Genomic DNA, 15,488 nt, shown 5'->3' with positions numbered 1-15,488 from the left:
GTGTGGATAGATCGAATGTATGCTTAGCAACACTCAAGAACCTACGTGGATATAGTTACCGTATAATTCATCCCTTTGACTCTCGATGCTCAAGAATGACTTAGGATTAAACTGTCAACCTTAGATGAGTGATCTACATTTTGTCTCAACCTCAAAAATTCTATGACTCCTCATTAGGACTACTCTGATCAGAGTTTTGCTGAATTGAAATATAGTGATGCATCATCTCCAATTTTACTTGGAGCGATCAATCCCATCTTGATTCACACTCAGACTTCACAAGTACTTGACTGTATCCAGAAATCTTCCATCATCGAATTAAAAAATCGGATAGTCCGGTACTAAAGTGCAGTGAGTTATTTGCAAGTCACTGAGACAGTCTCAGGTCAGAGAGATATTTGTACCCATATCCCATCAAAACAACTCTTAACAGTAGAGTGCTCCAAAGTTGGACACGCTCGGTGAAATGTACTCTTATATTTCATCCGTATGCCATACCCATGTCACCACATGTCTTGGTTAAGAGGACAACCAACTAATATGATACATAATGACCTATACTCGATATAATTATCGTCATTGTAATAATTGTATCATTTGAGCACGAGCAGGATTTAGGAACTATGTGATAAATCTTCTTTTATCATTTTGGAAGTAGCTCTAAGGACTTAATCATAACATGCATGGAGCACAATCATCTACAACCTAAATGATTGACTTTAGGATATATTTTTCCATAAAGGATATTTAAAAATTAAAAGTATAAACAGAAATTCAAAGAAGAAGGCTTATGTTTATGATCTAGCTTCATCACAAACTCCAAAGGAATTACTTAACCAGATATATTTTGATTTGAAGCTCGAAAAAAAATAAAATCTTATACTACTTGCCAGAATTTAACTTATAAAAATTAAAAATTACAGAATTAAAAGATGTAAAAATTTAAACTACTCTATTACAAAAATTAAAATTATGAAAATTAAATAGAAGAAAATGAAAAACTAATTTATTGCTGAATAAAAATTCTGATACAAAAATATTTAACTCCTAAGCCATTAGCGAGGCTTGGAGTTGGAACAGAAAATAAAAATAAAATAAAATTCTCCCACGAAATCTGGCTTCTCTTCCTCTCTTGGCTTTTGGGCCAACCTCCCTCCGGCTGACTCTCTCTCCTTCTCGTGTGTTGGAAGGGTGAAAGAAAGTGAAAAAAAGATGGCTAAAAAGATTTAAAAGGTGGATATATCCACCTGTCACATGGGGTCCCTATAAGAATTATGATGTAGAGTGAGAGATATTCAAAAGTGAAGACATTAGACTTTATAAAGTGAAAGAAGAAGATTTTTATAATTTTTAGATGCAGGACTAGGTGAATATTTGTATTTTTCTAGAGATTCGTTCCATCGACATCCTGCTTCTTTTGTCATTCAGATCCATTCCGCATTGCAAATTCAGGCCGTCGCCCGCGTGAAAGACCGGCACAGCTGCCGTGCAAAGGACCTACGCACCCGTTGAAATCCACTTCAGCTCACACATGACAGCTCTTCCACCGCTTCCTCCAGCATGTCAAGCGCTTGCTCCCATCTCTTGTGGGTCCACACCACGCAACGCCCAAAGCCCATTGGACTCCCACGTGAATGCCCGCGCTCATGTGTCTCAGGGTGTTCCTTTGTTTTGAATCAAAAAGCCGCTGGGTCCCTCCTCCACATTAAATACCCATTTTTTGTCTTGTGTGAGCCATGCCAAATACCCGTCTCGTTGGATCCCCAGCCTTCTTCTTTCCTCTTTGTGAATATTTTAAACGCACATAGCCCATCACATTTAATGTCATACTAAAATTCACTCTTTCGAAATAAATTTTATTTTTATATAAATACCACATACATCTTTACTTCATTTTTCATATTTTAATTTTCTGCATCCATATCATATCCATATAATTCTTTTATTTAAGGTTAGACTAATGATTTAATTTAATTAAAATAGATTACTCAATTCCTTCAAATTTGAGTCAAATCGAATCCAATATTCATTGTATGTGCTCAATCTCTTAATTATCTATAAAATAGGATAAAAAATATCAATTTTTTAATAATAATAATCAATTAATAATAAATCAAATATTTCTAATATGCTAATTCAAATACTTATTAGGCATCTAACTCTTGGATGCCACCACTTAAAAATTAGGCATGTAGGAAGGAAATAGGGTGCGGCTCCTTTTGAATTATTTCACCATGTAGGAAAGATCGGCATCCCTTTTATTTTAGTGTGAAGAAGTTCATGCAAAGAAAGGATAGCGTGGAGTTTGGGGCAGCCTCAAACAAGGATATGGCATGGAGTGTTTTATGAAGTAGGGTCCAAGAGAATGAGAATTCCTAGTCAGATTAGAAAATCTTGATTCATGATCAATCCCTAACTAGTTCTTAGTTCTTGGTTCAAATCTTAACTAACTTAGGAATTGATTATAACCAAATAACTAATTAGGTCATAGTCTAATTAGAAATTCAATTAGGCCTTAATCCAATTAGAAAATTAATTAATTAAATCCTCATCAAATTAGGGATTGATTTCTTGGATATTGGGTTATGTCATAATCTAACAGGGGTTGATCCAATCTAACCCAACTTAAATCAAATTGAATCCAATTCAATTAGATTTAATTTTAACCCCATTGCTCAATCAAATTGAGCCCTATTGCAATCCAATTATAAATTAAATCCTCCAAAAATTTACTAACCCTTAGTGAATTAAATATTATAATTTTTATATTAAATTAATCATCAATCAAATTGATAATTAAATTCTATTATGATTCATAATCGTAACTCAACCGTCTGATCAGTCAAAAATCTCTTTTGTGTGTGACCCAATAGGTTCTATTCTATTTGGTAATGAGATAAATTGTGATCCTATCATAATATCATCGAAACTCCTTTCAATGGATTAGAACCATTCCAACTCTACCCATCAAAGATCATTGATGCTTGTCAAATTCACCAAAAATTAATTACTATTCTCATTAGTTCTTGTTTTTTTTTTCTTGTAGTATTAGTGAGTCCAGGTCGAACCCAGAGACTGAATGTGATGATCAAATTTAATAAATAAGAAGGGGGGTTGAAGCAAATGTGAAATCAAAGAAATAATTAAAATAAAATGTGATTAAAAAAAAAACTTCAATTCAAAATAGTTTCGATTCAAGGGAGTTCGCGTTAGATTGCAGATTGATCATTGGCGTATGAATATATTATTTTCTCTTTGAATACTTAGCTAAAAATTTACCCAGGAGCAAGATAAATCTTATCTTCCCTACATTCATTAATTCAAGCCCAGTACCCAATTTAAATTCTTATCAATAAACCAATTGGTATTAAGCAATCCTCATGAATTCATTAATAGCAGTACATACTAGGACGAAGCTAAGGATGAACAATCATTTAACGAGCGTAAATTAATTGATTCATTCTATGTTTCCCCTTAGACAAGCAACGAAAACTGGGATCATAATCATTTTGCCTAAGTGCTACTTTAACCAAGTTGCATAACAATTATGGATTAAGAACTTAGTTTAGCATTCAATCACACAGACAATCAATTCATAGGCCTCTTAATCAATTAATCCATGCAATAAATCAACAATAAAACAAAGAAACATAGATATTCAAATAGAGAGTAATATTAGAATTACAAATCGGGTCTCACAATCATGCTAACCAAGCTAGAAATCCCTTGAACCAAACAAAAGATTTAACCACTCATGGAAAAATGAAATAACAAGAGTTTATGATTTGTTTTTCTTTTCTCCTCTTTTTTTTTTTTTTTGGCAGCCAAGCACTCCCAAAAACAACATCCTCCTTCTCTCCGTTTAATTCTACCAATAGATTTTCCTGCTACAGTCTTCCATGCCAATTTTGAATAGGATAGCAACGTTTCTAAGCTTTGGGCTCTTCACAAGAATTATGGCTCATAAAATTTATTTGAGTTTAGACTTTTGGATCATCTCAATTGGACTTTCTAGAAAGCTTAGGATGTCCACTACAACTTCACTAGAGACCATTTCTTCCAATTCAAACATTAAGCTCACCAAAAACCTGCAAGAAATCCAGAAGGTTGAAATCATATAATACTGAAAATTATGTCTCATACATGAACATAAGCATTAATCATCACAATAAGACATTAAGCATGCTAAATAGACTAAATGTAGGGAGAAATAAAATGTAGAATTATGCCTCTATCAAATATCCCCATACTTAACTTTTGCACGTCCTCGAGCAAATTAGGCTGGATAATTAACTAAACACAACCAAACACAAACCATAATTCACCAATTCCCCCAATGACACCATACTAATATTATACACCATAATTCTTAAATAAAATCAAGAATTCAAACGCCATAACATGTCATGAATTAAACACACTCAATAAACTTAAACTAAAAGAAACAAGAAACTTTCATTCAAAAAGCAATTAACAAGTATGGTAGACACTCACACATCACTCTTAATTCATTCAAGTATTTGAAGAGTAGGAGAGATTCACTCAAGATTCAATTCAAGCTAAATCACTACCATAAGCTAGCTTGCTCATCTAATCTCCATCACTTGTATCACATGCCACACATAGATCCAATGGTCTTTCATTAGGGTTGTAATGGGGCTTAGGTTTAAGGTAGGAATCAAAAGGATAATGAAGTTAAAACCCAAGAAACTAATAGAGCATTAAGACATAAATTGGGTAAATTAAGACATTAAAAGCTCAAACATTCAAACATTCTCTCTCTCTCTTTTTTTTTTTTTTGAGTAAATACATAGCAAGAACAACTTACTCCCATTACATCCCATTTTTCAGAATACAAGCATAACAATCAACAATAGCACCCCCACACTTATTGAATACACATTCTTGTCTCAAAACCCATTAAATAGTTCCCAATGCTCTACTAGCCTTGATGTAAGTAAATCATAAGGAAAAACGGTTCATGGCTCATAAATAAGGGGTTCAATCAATCAAAAGAGTTTAAAAGCTCAAAGTGGTTTCACTAAAGTCAATTGATTCCAGGTTGGCCATTTAAGCTAAGTGGTTCAAAATCCTATATGCCATTATCATTTCTATGTGTGCAAGTGAATTTAGTAACTTAGACTAGCATTTACAAGCAAGTTCTAGAGTAACCTAGCATGCATGAACACACTCACAAATGAAATATGAGGTTGACATGTATGTTTCAATCCAAAGAGGCTCAAAAGCTCACCCAAAAATGTTTTTGGTCTACCAAAACAAGTTAATACTCTTCAAAATCAAGCTCAAGTCAAATTTAGCCTAAGTATGCAAGTTATTCGTTCAATCATGTTATGATACTCTCATCTCAATTTAATCTAAGTTTATAGCATATGAATCCGTAAACATCATTGGGGAAACATCCTAAAAACACTCAAATATGGATTTTTTTTTTTTTTACATCAAAAACATGCATAATCCTCTCCCCCACACTTACAATTTACATTGTCCTCAATGTAAAGCCCAAATGCAAAAAAAAAAGAAGCAAAATCAAAAACAATGCATACGAATATAAAAAGAGAAGGTATAAAGAAAGTAAATCTGATCATGGCCAGTTGGCCACCCTTGGGTTGCCTCCCAAGCAGTGCATTTGTTTAACGTCGTTAGCCTGACATTGCAGTTCTCCTCAATCTGAATAAACTGGATCCTTTAGTTGCACTTCATTTATCGTATGCTCCTAAAAACCTTCATAAAATGGCTTGAGTCTTTGTCCATTTATCTTGAACACCTTGTTAGTTTCGAAGCTTTGAACTTCAACTACACCATAAGGAAATACATTAGTAACTTTAAAGGGTCCAATCCAACGAGAACATAATTTACCAGGCATCAATTTAAGTCATGAATTATGAAACAAGACTTTCTGTCCAACCACAAATTGCTTCCTAGCAATCATCTTATCATAAAATGCCTTGGTCTTATCCTTGTAAATTCTCAAATTCTCATATGCCTCAAGTCGTATCTCCTCCAATTCTTGCAATTGCGGCTTCCTTTGCACACCAGCTTCATCCATATCCATGTTGCAACTCTTAACCGCCCAATAAGCATTGTGTTCCAGCTCGACAGGAAGATGACATGACTTACCAAAGACTAACCTATAAGGAGACATCCCAATATGTGTCTTATATGCTGTCCTGTAAGCCCATAATACATCATCAAGTCTAAGGCTCCAGTCTTTTCTGTTCGGCTTCATGATCTTTTCTAAGATGGATTTTACTTCTCTATTGGATATCTCAGCTTGACTATTTGTTTGGGGGTGATAAGCTGTAGATATTTTATGAAAAACACCATACTTCTTCAATAAAGCTTCTACTATCCGATTGCAGAAGTGGGTTCCTTGATCACTAATCATTGCTCTTGGTATGCCGAACTTGCTAAAAATGTTGGACTTGATAAAACCTACAACAGCTTTAGAATCGTCAATTTTGGTGGCCTTTGCTTCCACCCATTTCGAAACATAATCCACTGCAAGCAATATATAAACAAAACCAAAAGAAGAAGGAAATGGAACCATAAAATCAATACCCCATGCATCAAAGATTTCACATACAAGTATAGGTGTTTGTACCATCTCATTCCTATGGGTTAAACCTCCATTCCTTTGACACTGTTCACAATTCTTGCAAAATACATAAGAATCATGAAATAGTGTAGGCCAATAAAAACCACTATCTAATACTTTCCTAGCTGTTCTCTTAGGTCCAAAACAACCTCCGCAAGCATAAGCATGACAAAAGGTAAGGACAGACTGAATTTTAGAATCAGGCACACATCTCCTAATAATCTGATCTGAACAGTATTTTCATAAGTATGGATCATCCCACACATAATATTTTGCCTCGCTCTTAAGTTTGTCTTTCTTAGCTCTACTTATGTCATTAGGTAAGGTCCTACCCACCAAATAATTCACCAAATCAGCATACCAAGGAACCATACCTCGCAGAGCAAATAATTGCTTATCAAGGAAAAATTCTTGCAATGGTTCAGAATTCTCTTTTCTCACCAATCTACTCAAATGATCAGCAACTAGGTTCTCAGCTCCCTTCTTGTCTTTGATTTCAAGATCGAACTCTTGCAAAAGAAGAATCCATCTAATTAGTCTAGGCTTCGACTCCTTCTTTGCCAAGAGATGTTTCAAAGTTGCATGGTCAAAAAACACAATAACTTTAGAGCCAAGTAAATATGACCGAAATTTATCTAATGCAAACACAATAGCCAAAAGCTCTTTTTCAATTGTCGAATAATTGCACTGAGCCGAATTGAGTGTTCTGGATGCATAATGAATCACATGAGGTTGCTTGCCAACTTGTTGCCCTAAAACAGCTCCTACTGCATAATTACTGGCATCACACATTATCTCAAATGGCAGAGTCCAGTTAGGAGGTTGAATTATGGGAGCTATGGTTAATGCAGATTTTAACTTATCAAAAGCTTCCTTGCACTCTTGGCTAAACTCAAAGGGCACCTCTTTTTGCAGCAATATAGATAATGGCAGGGCAATCTTCGAGAAGTCCTTATTGAATCTTCGATAAAAACCTGCATGGCCTAGAAAAGAACGCACTTTTCGCACACTTGTGGGATATGGTAAATTCACAACTAAATCAATCTTAGCCTTATCTACCTCAATACCTCTACATGAAACAACGTGACCTAAGACACTTCTTTGTTCTATCATAAAATGACATTTTTCAAAATTCAACATAAGGTTTGTCTCAATGCAACACTCAAGAACACGGGATAAATTATCTAAACAAGTATCAAAAGAATCACCATACACAATAAAATCATCCATGAATATTTCAATGCAATTTTCTATTAAATCTGAAAAAATACTTACCATGCATCTTTGAAATGTTCCCAATGCATTATAGAGTCCAAAAGGCATCTTTCTAAATGCAAAAGTTTCAAATGGGCATGTAAATGTGGTTTTCTCCTGATCCTCAGGTGCAATCACAATTTGATTATAACCAGAATATCCATCAAGAAAACAGTAATGAGACTTACCTACCAGTCGTTCAGGCATCTGATCGATGAATGATAGAGGAAAATGATCTTTTCTTGTCACTGTGTTCAGTTTGCGGTAGTCTATGCACATACACCATCCACTCTGAATTCTTGTTGGAACAAGCTCATTATCTTAATTTCTGACCACTGTTACTCCGAACTTTTTCGGCACAACTTGAACTGGACTCACCCATCTACTATCTGAAATTGGGTATATGACTCCTACATCCAACAATTTCATAATCTCTTTTTTCATGACCTCCATCATCACCGGATTCAATCTCCTTGGAGCTTCTCAGCTTGGTTTGGCACCATCTTCTAACAGAATTCGATGCATGCACGTTGATAGACTTATACCTTTGATGTCTGCTATAGTCTATCCAATGGCCGTTTTGTGGTCCCATAGCACTCTCATAAGCCTCTCTTCTTGCATCAAGGTCAAATCCTTTGTGATGATAACTGATAATGTCTTATCACTTCCCAAGTAAGCATACTTCTGGTGATCAGGAAGAGGTTTCAAATCCAAAATTGGTGCTTGCACCACAAAAGGTAACAATTTTGAGTAGGAAAGTGGTAACTCAATTTTACAAACATCATACCTTTTAGGAATTGAAGGCAATGATTGCAACGCCATAATTATCTCTTCAACTTCAGAAATCAGTTGCAATGCTGTATCAGACTCCCTCAAACCTTGACTAAGCACCACCTCCAACTCATCCTCATCTCTCAATTCAAAATCCTCCTGTGTAAACATATCAACCACATCAATAGAAAATGCAGATTGAATATCACTAGGGTACCTCATTGCCTCAAATATATTAAATTTGATAATCTCTCCATCAAACTCCATGGTAAGGGTACCATCATGAACATCAATCTTTATTCTAGCTGTTTTAAGAAAAGGCCTTCCTAACAAAATTGGGGTAGGATTTGGGGAGGTACTGTCCTCCATATACAAAATATAGAAATTAGCAGGAAAAATTAGCTCATTCACCTATACCAAAACATCCTCAACTACCCCCTCAGGGTATGCATTAGAACGATCAGCTAATTGGATAACTACACCCATTTCTTTTAATGGACCCAATTTCAAATATGCATAAATTGAATGTGGCATGACATTTATGGATGCACCTAAATCTAACATGGCACATTCAAACTTAGTATTACCAATCACACATGGAATTGTAAATGTACCTGGATCCTTGCATTTTGGGGGTAACTTACGTTGGATCACTGTTGATACATTTCCCCCCACACTAATCTTCTCATCACCCCTTAGCTTCCTTTTCGTAGTGGATAACACTTTAAGAAACTTTGCATACCTTGGGATTTGCTTGAATGCATCTAGTAGAGGAATGTTTACTTCTACCTTCCGAAAAATCTCAAGGATCTCCCTTTCTTGATCTTCCTTTTTAGATTTGGATAACCTACTAGGAAAAGGTAGAGAAATAGAATTAGTGAAATTACACATAATAGGTTGAGATTTTACCTTGGGGAAATTCTCAGCATCATTTTTGGCCTCCTTCTCTTCTTGATTTTTCTTAGCCAAATCTAGAGGGTTTTGAATGAGGGCTTCAATTTTTTTTTCACTTCGCAGTGTAATGGCACTTGCATTCTCACGTGGGTTTATGATCATTTGGGAGGGCAATTTCCTAGAGCCTTAAGCCTCAAGCTTGCTCACTGATGTTGCTAGCTGACTAATCTGCTTCTCCAAGTTTTGAATGCTGTTTCTTGTCTCATGTTGAAACTGTTGTGTATTGGTTGCTAGCACCTTAACAATCTCATCAAGTGACATATTAGGAGCCTGATTTACTTGCTACCTAGTTTGAAATGGAGGTTGGTACCAATTCTGAGCAGCTTGGTTCCCATAGCTCAAATTTGGATGATCTCTCCATCCAGAGTTGTACGAGTTGGAATATAGGTCATATTTGCATTGAGACTGCCCTGGAAAGCCTCCTATGGCATTGGCTTACTGAACTGGTTCTTTCTCTTGCAAAGTTGGACACATATCCGTAGCATGACCAATAATCGAGCAAATACCACATGCCTTGACTTGTTGCCTATTTCCTACAACAACTTGACGCATAAGAGAGGTTAGTTCTTCCACTTTTTGTTCAAGAGAAGATGTGCTTACCTCATTCACTCTCTTAGGTGTATGATCCATCCTTGTTCCAAATTGTTGAGAATTTGCTGCCATGTTGGAAATCAGATTTTTCGTAGCCTCCGATGTTTTGTCCACCAAGAAGCCTCCACTAGCTACATCTATCATACTCCTATCCATTGGCATCAAACCTTCATAAAAATATTGAATCAAGAGCTGATCACTAATATGATGATGTGGGCAACTCGCACATAATCTTTTAAATCGCTCCCAATATTCGTACAATGTTTCTCCATTATTCTGCTGAATACCACAATCTCCTTCCTTATGTTGGCAGCTCTGGAAGCAGAGAAATATTTCTCAAAAAACAACTGCTTCATCTCATTCCATGAATCAATGGAGCTTGATGGAAGATAGTACAATCAGTCCTTAGCCAAGTCTGCTAAGGAAAATAAAAAAGCTCGCAGTTTGATTTGTTCTTTCAAAATTCCTTGCAGTTTCATACTTGAACACACCACATAGAAGTCCTTCAAGTGCTTGTGCGGATCCTCCCCTACAAGACCACGAAAGGTGGGTAATAAATGTATTAGTCCCGATTTTAGTTCAAAAGCAGCATCTAATATAGGGTACTCAATACACAAAGGCTGTTGATTTAAATCAGGGGCAGCCAACTCCTTTAAAGTTCTATTATTTGCAGCCATGGCTTCCTCTACTTCTGAACTACTAGAAGAACCATCAGAAATTAATTCAAGAGCTATGTTGATGCCCGATGAAGAAACAAGTGCTCTTCTAGGTGTTGAAGCTTGTTATGTCGAAATTTGTCTAGCTTTTCTCCTTAATTTGTGCAAGGTTCTTTCAATTTCTGGATCAAATTTCAATTCACTAAAATAAGAGGCTCGAGTCATAGACCATAAACACTTAGAAAATTGGCCACCGAAGTGCTTAGTTGAGACCTACAAACTGCACATCTTCACAAACACAATTAAGGCAGCACTATTTATTAATAAGAATCACCAAATTAAAGTACAGAATCAACAAGAACACATAGATTGATCAAAAATCAGTCCCTGGCAATGGCACCAAAATTTTGATGCTTGCCGAATTCACCAAAAATTAATTACTATTCTCACTAGTTCTTGTAAGATTTTTTTCTTGTAGTATTAGTGAGTCCAGGTCAAACCCAGAGACCGAATGTGATGATCAGATTTAAATAATAAGAAGGGGGTGTTGAAGCAAATGTGAAATATAAGAAATAATTAAAATAAAATGTGATTAAAAAAAACTTCAATTCAAAATAGATCCGATTCAAGGGAGTTCGCGTTAGATTGTAGATTGATCATTGGCGTATGAATGTATTATTCTCTCTTTGAATACTTAGCTAAGAATTTACCCAGGAGCAAGATAAATCTTATCTTCCCTACACTCATTAATTCAAGCCCAATACCCAATTTAAATTCTTATCAATAAACCAATTGGTATTGAGCAATCCTCATGAATTCATTGATAGCAGTACATACTAGGACGAAGCTAAGGATGAACAATAATTTAACAAGCGTAAATTAATTGATTCATTCTATGTTTTCCCTTAGACAAGCAACGAAAATTGGGATCATAATCATTTTGCCTAAGTGCTACTTTAACCAAGTTGCATAACAATTACGGATTAAGAACTTAGTTTAGCATTCAATCACACAGACAATCAATTAATAGGCCTCTTAATCAATTAATCCATACAAAAAATCAATAATAAAACAAAGAAACATAGATATTCAAATAGAGAGTGATATTAGAATTACAAATCGAGTCTCACAATCATGCTAACCAAGCTAGAAATCCCTTGAACCGAACAAAAGATTTAACCACTCATGGAAAAATAAAATAACAAGAGTTTATGATGTGTTTTTCCTTTGTCCTCTTTTTTTTTTCCTAGCAGCCAAGCACTCCCAAAAACAACGTCCTCCTCCCAAGTCTGCCAAAAATAATAAGATTTTCCCCCGTCTGGCTGCCAACTAAAGCATCATTAATTTAAGGAGGGTGGCCCAAACAGATTTTTCAAATTAAGGAAAGTTATTAAGACAATGATCCAAATTAAGAAAAGGTGCAAAAATAAATTTTTTAAATTAGGGAAGTGATGATTAGTCTCAACGTCTTTACAAAATTGTCTCTCCCTTTAATTCTGCCAATAGATTTTTCTGCTGCAATCTTCCATGCCAATTTTGGATAGGATAGCAACGTTTCTGAGCTTTGGGCTCTTCACAAGAATTGTGGCTTATGAAATTTATTTGAGTTTAGACTTTTGGATCACCTCAATTGGATTTTCTGGAAAGCTTAGGATGTCCACTACAACTTCACTGGAGACCATTTCTTCCAATTCAAACATTAAGCTCACCAAAAACCTGCAAGAAGCCCGGAAGGTTGAAATCGTATAATACTAGAAATTATGTCTCATACATGAACATCAGCATTAATCATCACAATAAGACATTAACAATGCTAAATAGATTAAATGTAGAGAGAAATAAAATGTAGAATTATGCCTCTATCAATCATCGATCATCAAGATGATTCTCGTGGATCTCACAATCTACAGTGACATCTAGCAATATGTAGCAGCAACCTAGTAGAATAAAAGTAATGAATCTCTTAGTGCATTTATCATGTGATTCAGTCTCTTTATCGTGAGTTTCGAATAGATGATAGGTCATGGATAAATCATCAAACCTCAGCATCGGTCATATGATAGATTCAATTTACTCGAATCGAACTGTGATTTTCATGAAAACTCTTTTCCATCAATCACACTATTATGGCCATAGACTTAAAAACTCAGTCTTTTAAATTTTATAGGACTATTTTTTTCAGTTAAGGTCGATAGATCCCATCTAAATGCTCACCCTGCTCCTATAGTGGATCAACTATCACCAACATCCATTATAAGGACTCATTGAAGTAATATTTCTGTATAGTCAAACTTCAGCAGTCTCACTATGAGCAGTCATGGCATTGCAGGTCAACGGACTATTCACACAACTGCAGCATCGAGAAAGTTACTAATGAATGAGGAGACATCCATGTGACTTCTTTTTATATTAGTCACACTCAGTACTAGTTGTTCTCTATATACTCTCACTCTAGTATCTTTACACTATAGACTTGAGACTTGTCTGTCTGAAAAAAATGATCTATTCACCAATCTATCTGGATCATTTATCATCTCTATGATTATCCTATAATTGGGAGTGTTGGGTATAAAATACCCCCCAGCCGAAGTTCGTGACAGGAGTGACCCTCCGGGGATTCTACCACTTCCGACCTTCGGCGACATCTCTCCGAACCTCTCTGGCGGTCGAGCCTCCGCAACACTCCCAAGTTTTGCCGACAGATAAGCCCCCCACCAGCGTCGATCGGATTCTTCGCGACGGACGGACTCCACCCAAGTTTCCACGATGATCGACCACCTTCTAGACTTCGTCCGAACTCCTACGGGAGCCGAACTTTGTCCCCGACTTCAATTGCAGGTAGACTTCGTCCGGACTCCTACGAGAGCTGGACTTCATCCCTGACTCCAACTGCAGGTAGACTTCGTCCGGACTCCTACGGGAGCTGGACTTTATCCCCGACTCTGGCTGCAGGAAGACTTCGTCCAGACTCCTACGGGAGTCGGACTTCATCTCCGACTTCAATTGCAGGTAGACTTCGTTCGGACTCCTACGGGAGCCGGACTTCGCCCCTGACTTCAATTGCAGGTAGACTTCGCCCGGACTCCTACGGGAGCCGGACCTCGCCTCGACTCAGGCTGCAGAAAGACTTCGTCCTCGACTTCAATTGCAGGTAGACTTCATCCGGACTCCTACAGGAGTCGGACTTCATCCCCGACCTTAATTGCAGATAGACTTCGTCCGGACTCCTACGGGAGCCGGACTTCGCCCCCGACTTCAATTGCAGGTAGACTTCACCCGGACTCCTAGGGGAGCCGGACTTCGCCCCCGACTTCAATTACAGGTAGACTTCGTCTGGACTCCTACGGGAGCCGGACTTTGCCCCCGACTTCAATTGCAGGTAGACTTCGTCCGGACTCCTACGGGAGCCGAACTTCGTCCCCGACCTCAATTGCAGGTAGACTTCGTCCGGACTCCAATGGGAGCCGGACTTCATCCCCGACTTCAATTGCAGGTAGACTTCGTCCAGACTCCTACGGGAGCCGGACTTCGTCCCCGACTCCAGCTGCAGGTAGACTTCATCCGGACACCTACGGGAGCCAGACTTCATCCCCGACTCCGACTGCAGGAAGACTTCGTCCGGACTCCTACGGGAGCCGGACTTCGTCCCCGACTTCAATTGCAGACAGACTTCGTCCGGACTCCTATGGGAGCCGGACTTCGCCCCCGACTTCAATTGCAGGTAGACTTCGCCCGGACTCCTACGGGAGCCGGACCTCGTCCTCGACTTCGACTGCAGGAAGACTTCATCCGGACTCCTACGGGAGCCGGACTTCATCCCTGACTCTGACTACAGGAAGACTTCGTCCGGACTCCTATGGGAGCCGGACTTCATCCCCGACTTCAATTGCAGGTAGACTTCGTCCGGACTCCTATGGGAGTCGGACTTCGTCCCTGACTCCAACTGCAGGTAGACTTCGTCCGGACTCCTACGGGAGCCGGACTTCATCCCTGACTCTGGCTGCAGGAAGACTTCGTCCGGACTCCTACGGGAGCCGGACTTCGTCCCCGACTTCAATTGCAGGTAGACTTCGTCCGGACTCCTACGGGAGCCGGACTTCGTCCCCAACCTCAATTGTAGGTAGACTTCGTCCGGACTCCTACGAGAGCCGGACTTCATCCCCGACTTCAATTGCAGGTAGACTTCATCCAGACTCCTACAGGAGCTGGACTTCATCCCCGACTCCAGCTGCAGGTAGACTTCGTCCGAACTCCTACGGGAGACAGACTTCGTCCCCGACTCCGACTGCAGGAAGACTTCATCCGGACTCCTACGGGAGCCGGACTTCATCTCCGACTTCAATTGCAGGTAGACTTCGTCCAGACTCCTACGGGAGCCGGACTTCATCCCTGACCTCAATTGCAGGTAGATTTCATCCGGACTCCTACGGGAGCCGGACTTCATCCCCGACTTCAATTACAGGTAGACTTCGTCCAGACTCCTACGGGAGTCGGACTTCATCTCCGACCTCAATTGCAGGTAGACTTCGTTCGAACTCCTACGGGAGTCGGACTTCGCCCCCGACTTCAATTGCAGGTAGACTTCGCCCGGACTCCTACGGGAGCCGAACTTCACCCCCGACTTCAATTGCAGGTAGACTTCGTCC

General features: G+C 38.3%; 1 non-coding gene and 1 pseudogene across 1 annotated transcript; one reads left to right on the top strand and one right to left on the bottom strand.

The window, feature by feature from the left end:
• Positions 1 to 5,893: 5,893 nt before the first annotated feature.
• LOC114913285 (uncharacterized) lies at positions 5,894 to 10,863 on the bottom strand (annotated as a pseudogene).
• Positions 10,389 to 10,494, top strand: LOC114913286 (small nucleolar RNA R71). Its single transcript, XR_003799286.1, has one exon. It is a non-coding gene; the product is annotated as a small nucleolar RNA R71 (small nucleolar RNA).
• Positions 10,864 to 15,488: the final 4,625 nt, after the last annotated feature.

The sequence above is a fragment of the Elaeis guineensis genome, chromosome 16 (assembly GCF_000442705.2).
Source record: "Elaeis guineensis isolate ETL-2024a chromosome 16, EG11, whole genome shotgun sequence".
NCBI lineage: Eukaryota > Viridiplantae > Streptophyta > Magnoliopsida > Arecales > Arecaceae > Elaeis > Elaeis guineensis.
The sequence above is the reverse complement of the archived record's forward strand: the minus strand, read 5'-3'. Positions and strand labels throughout refer to the sequence as shown.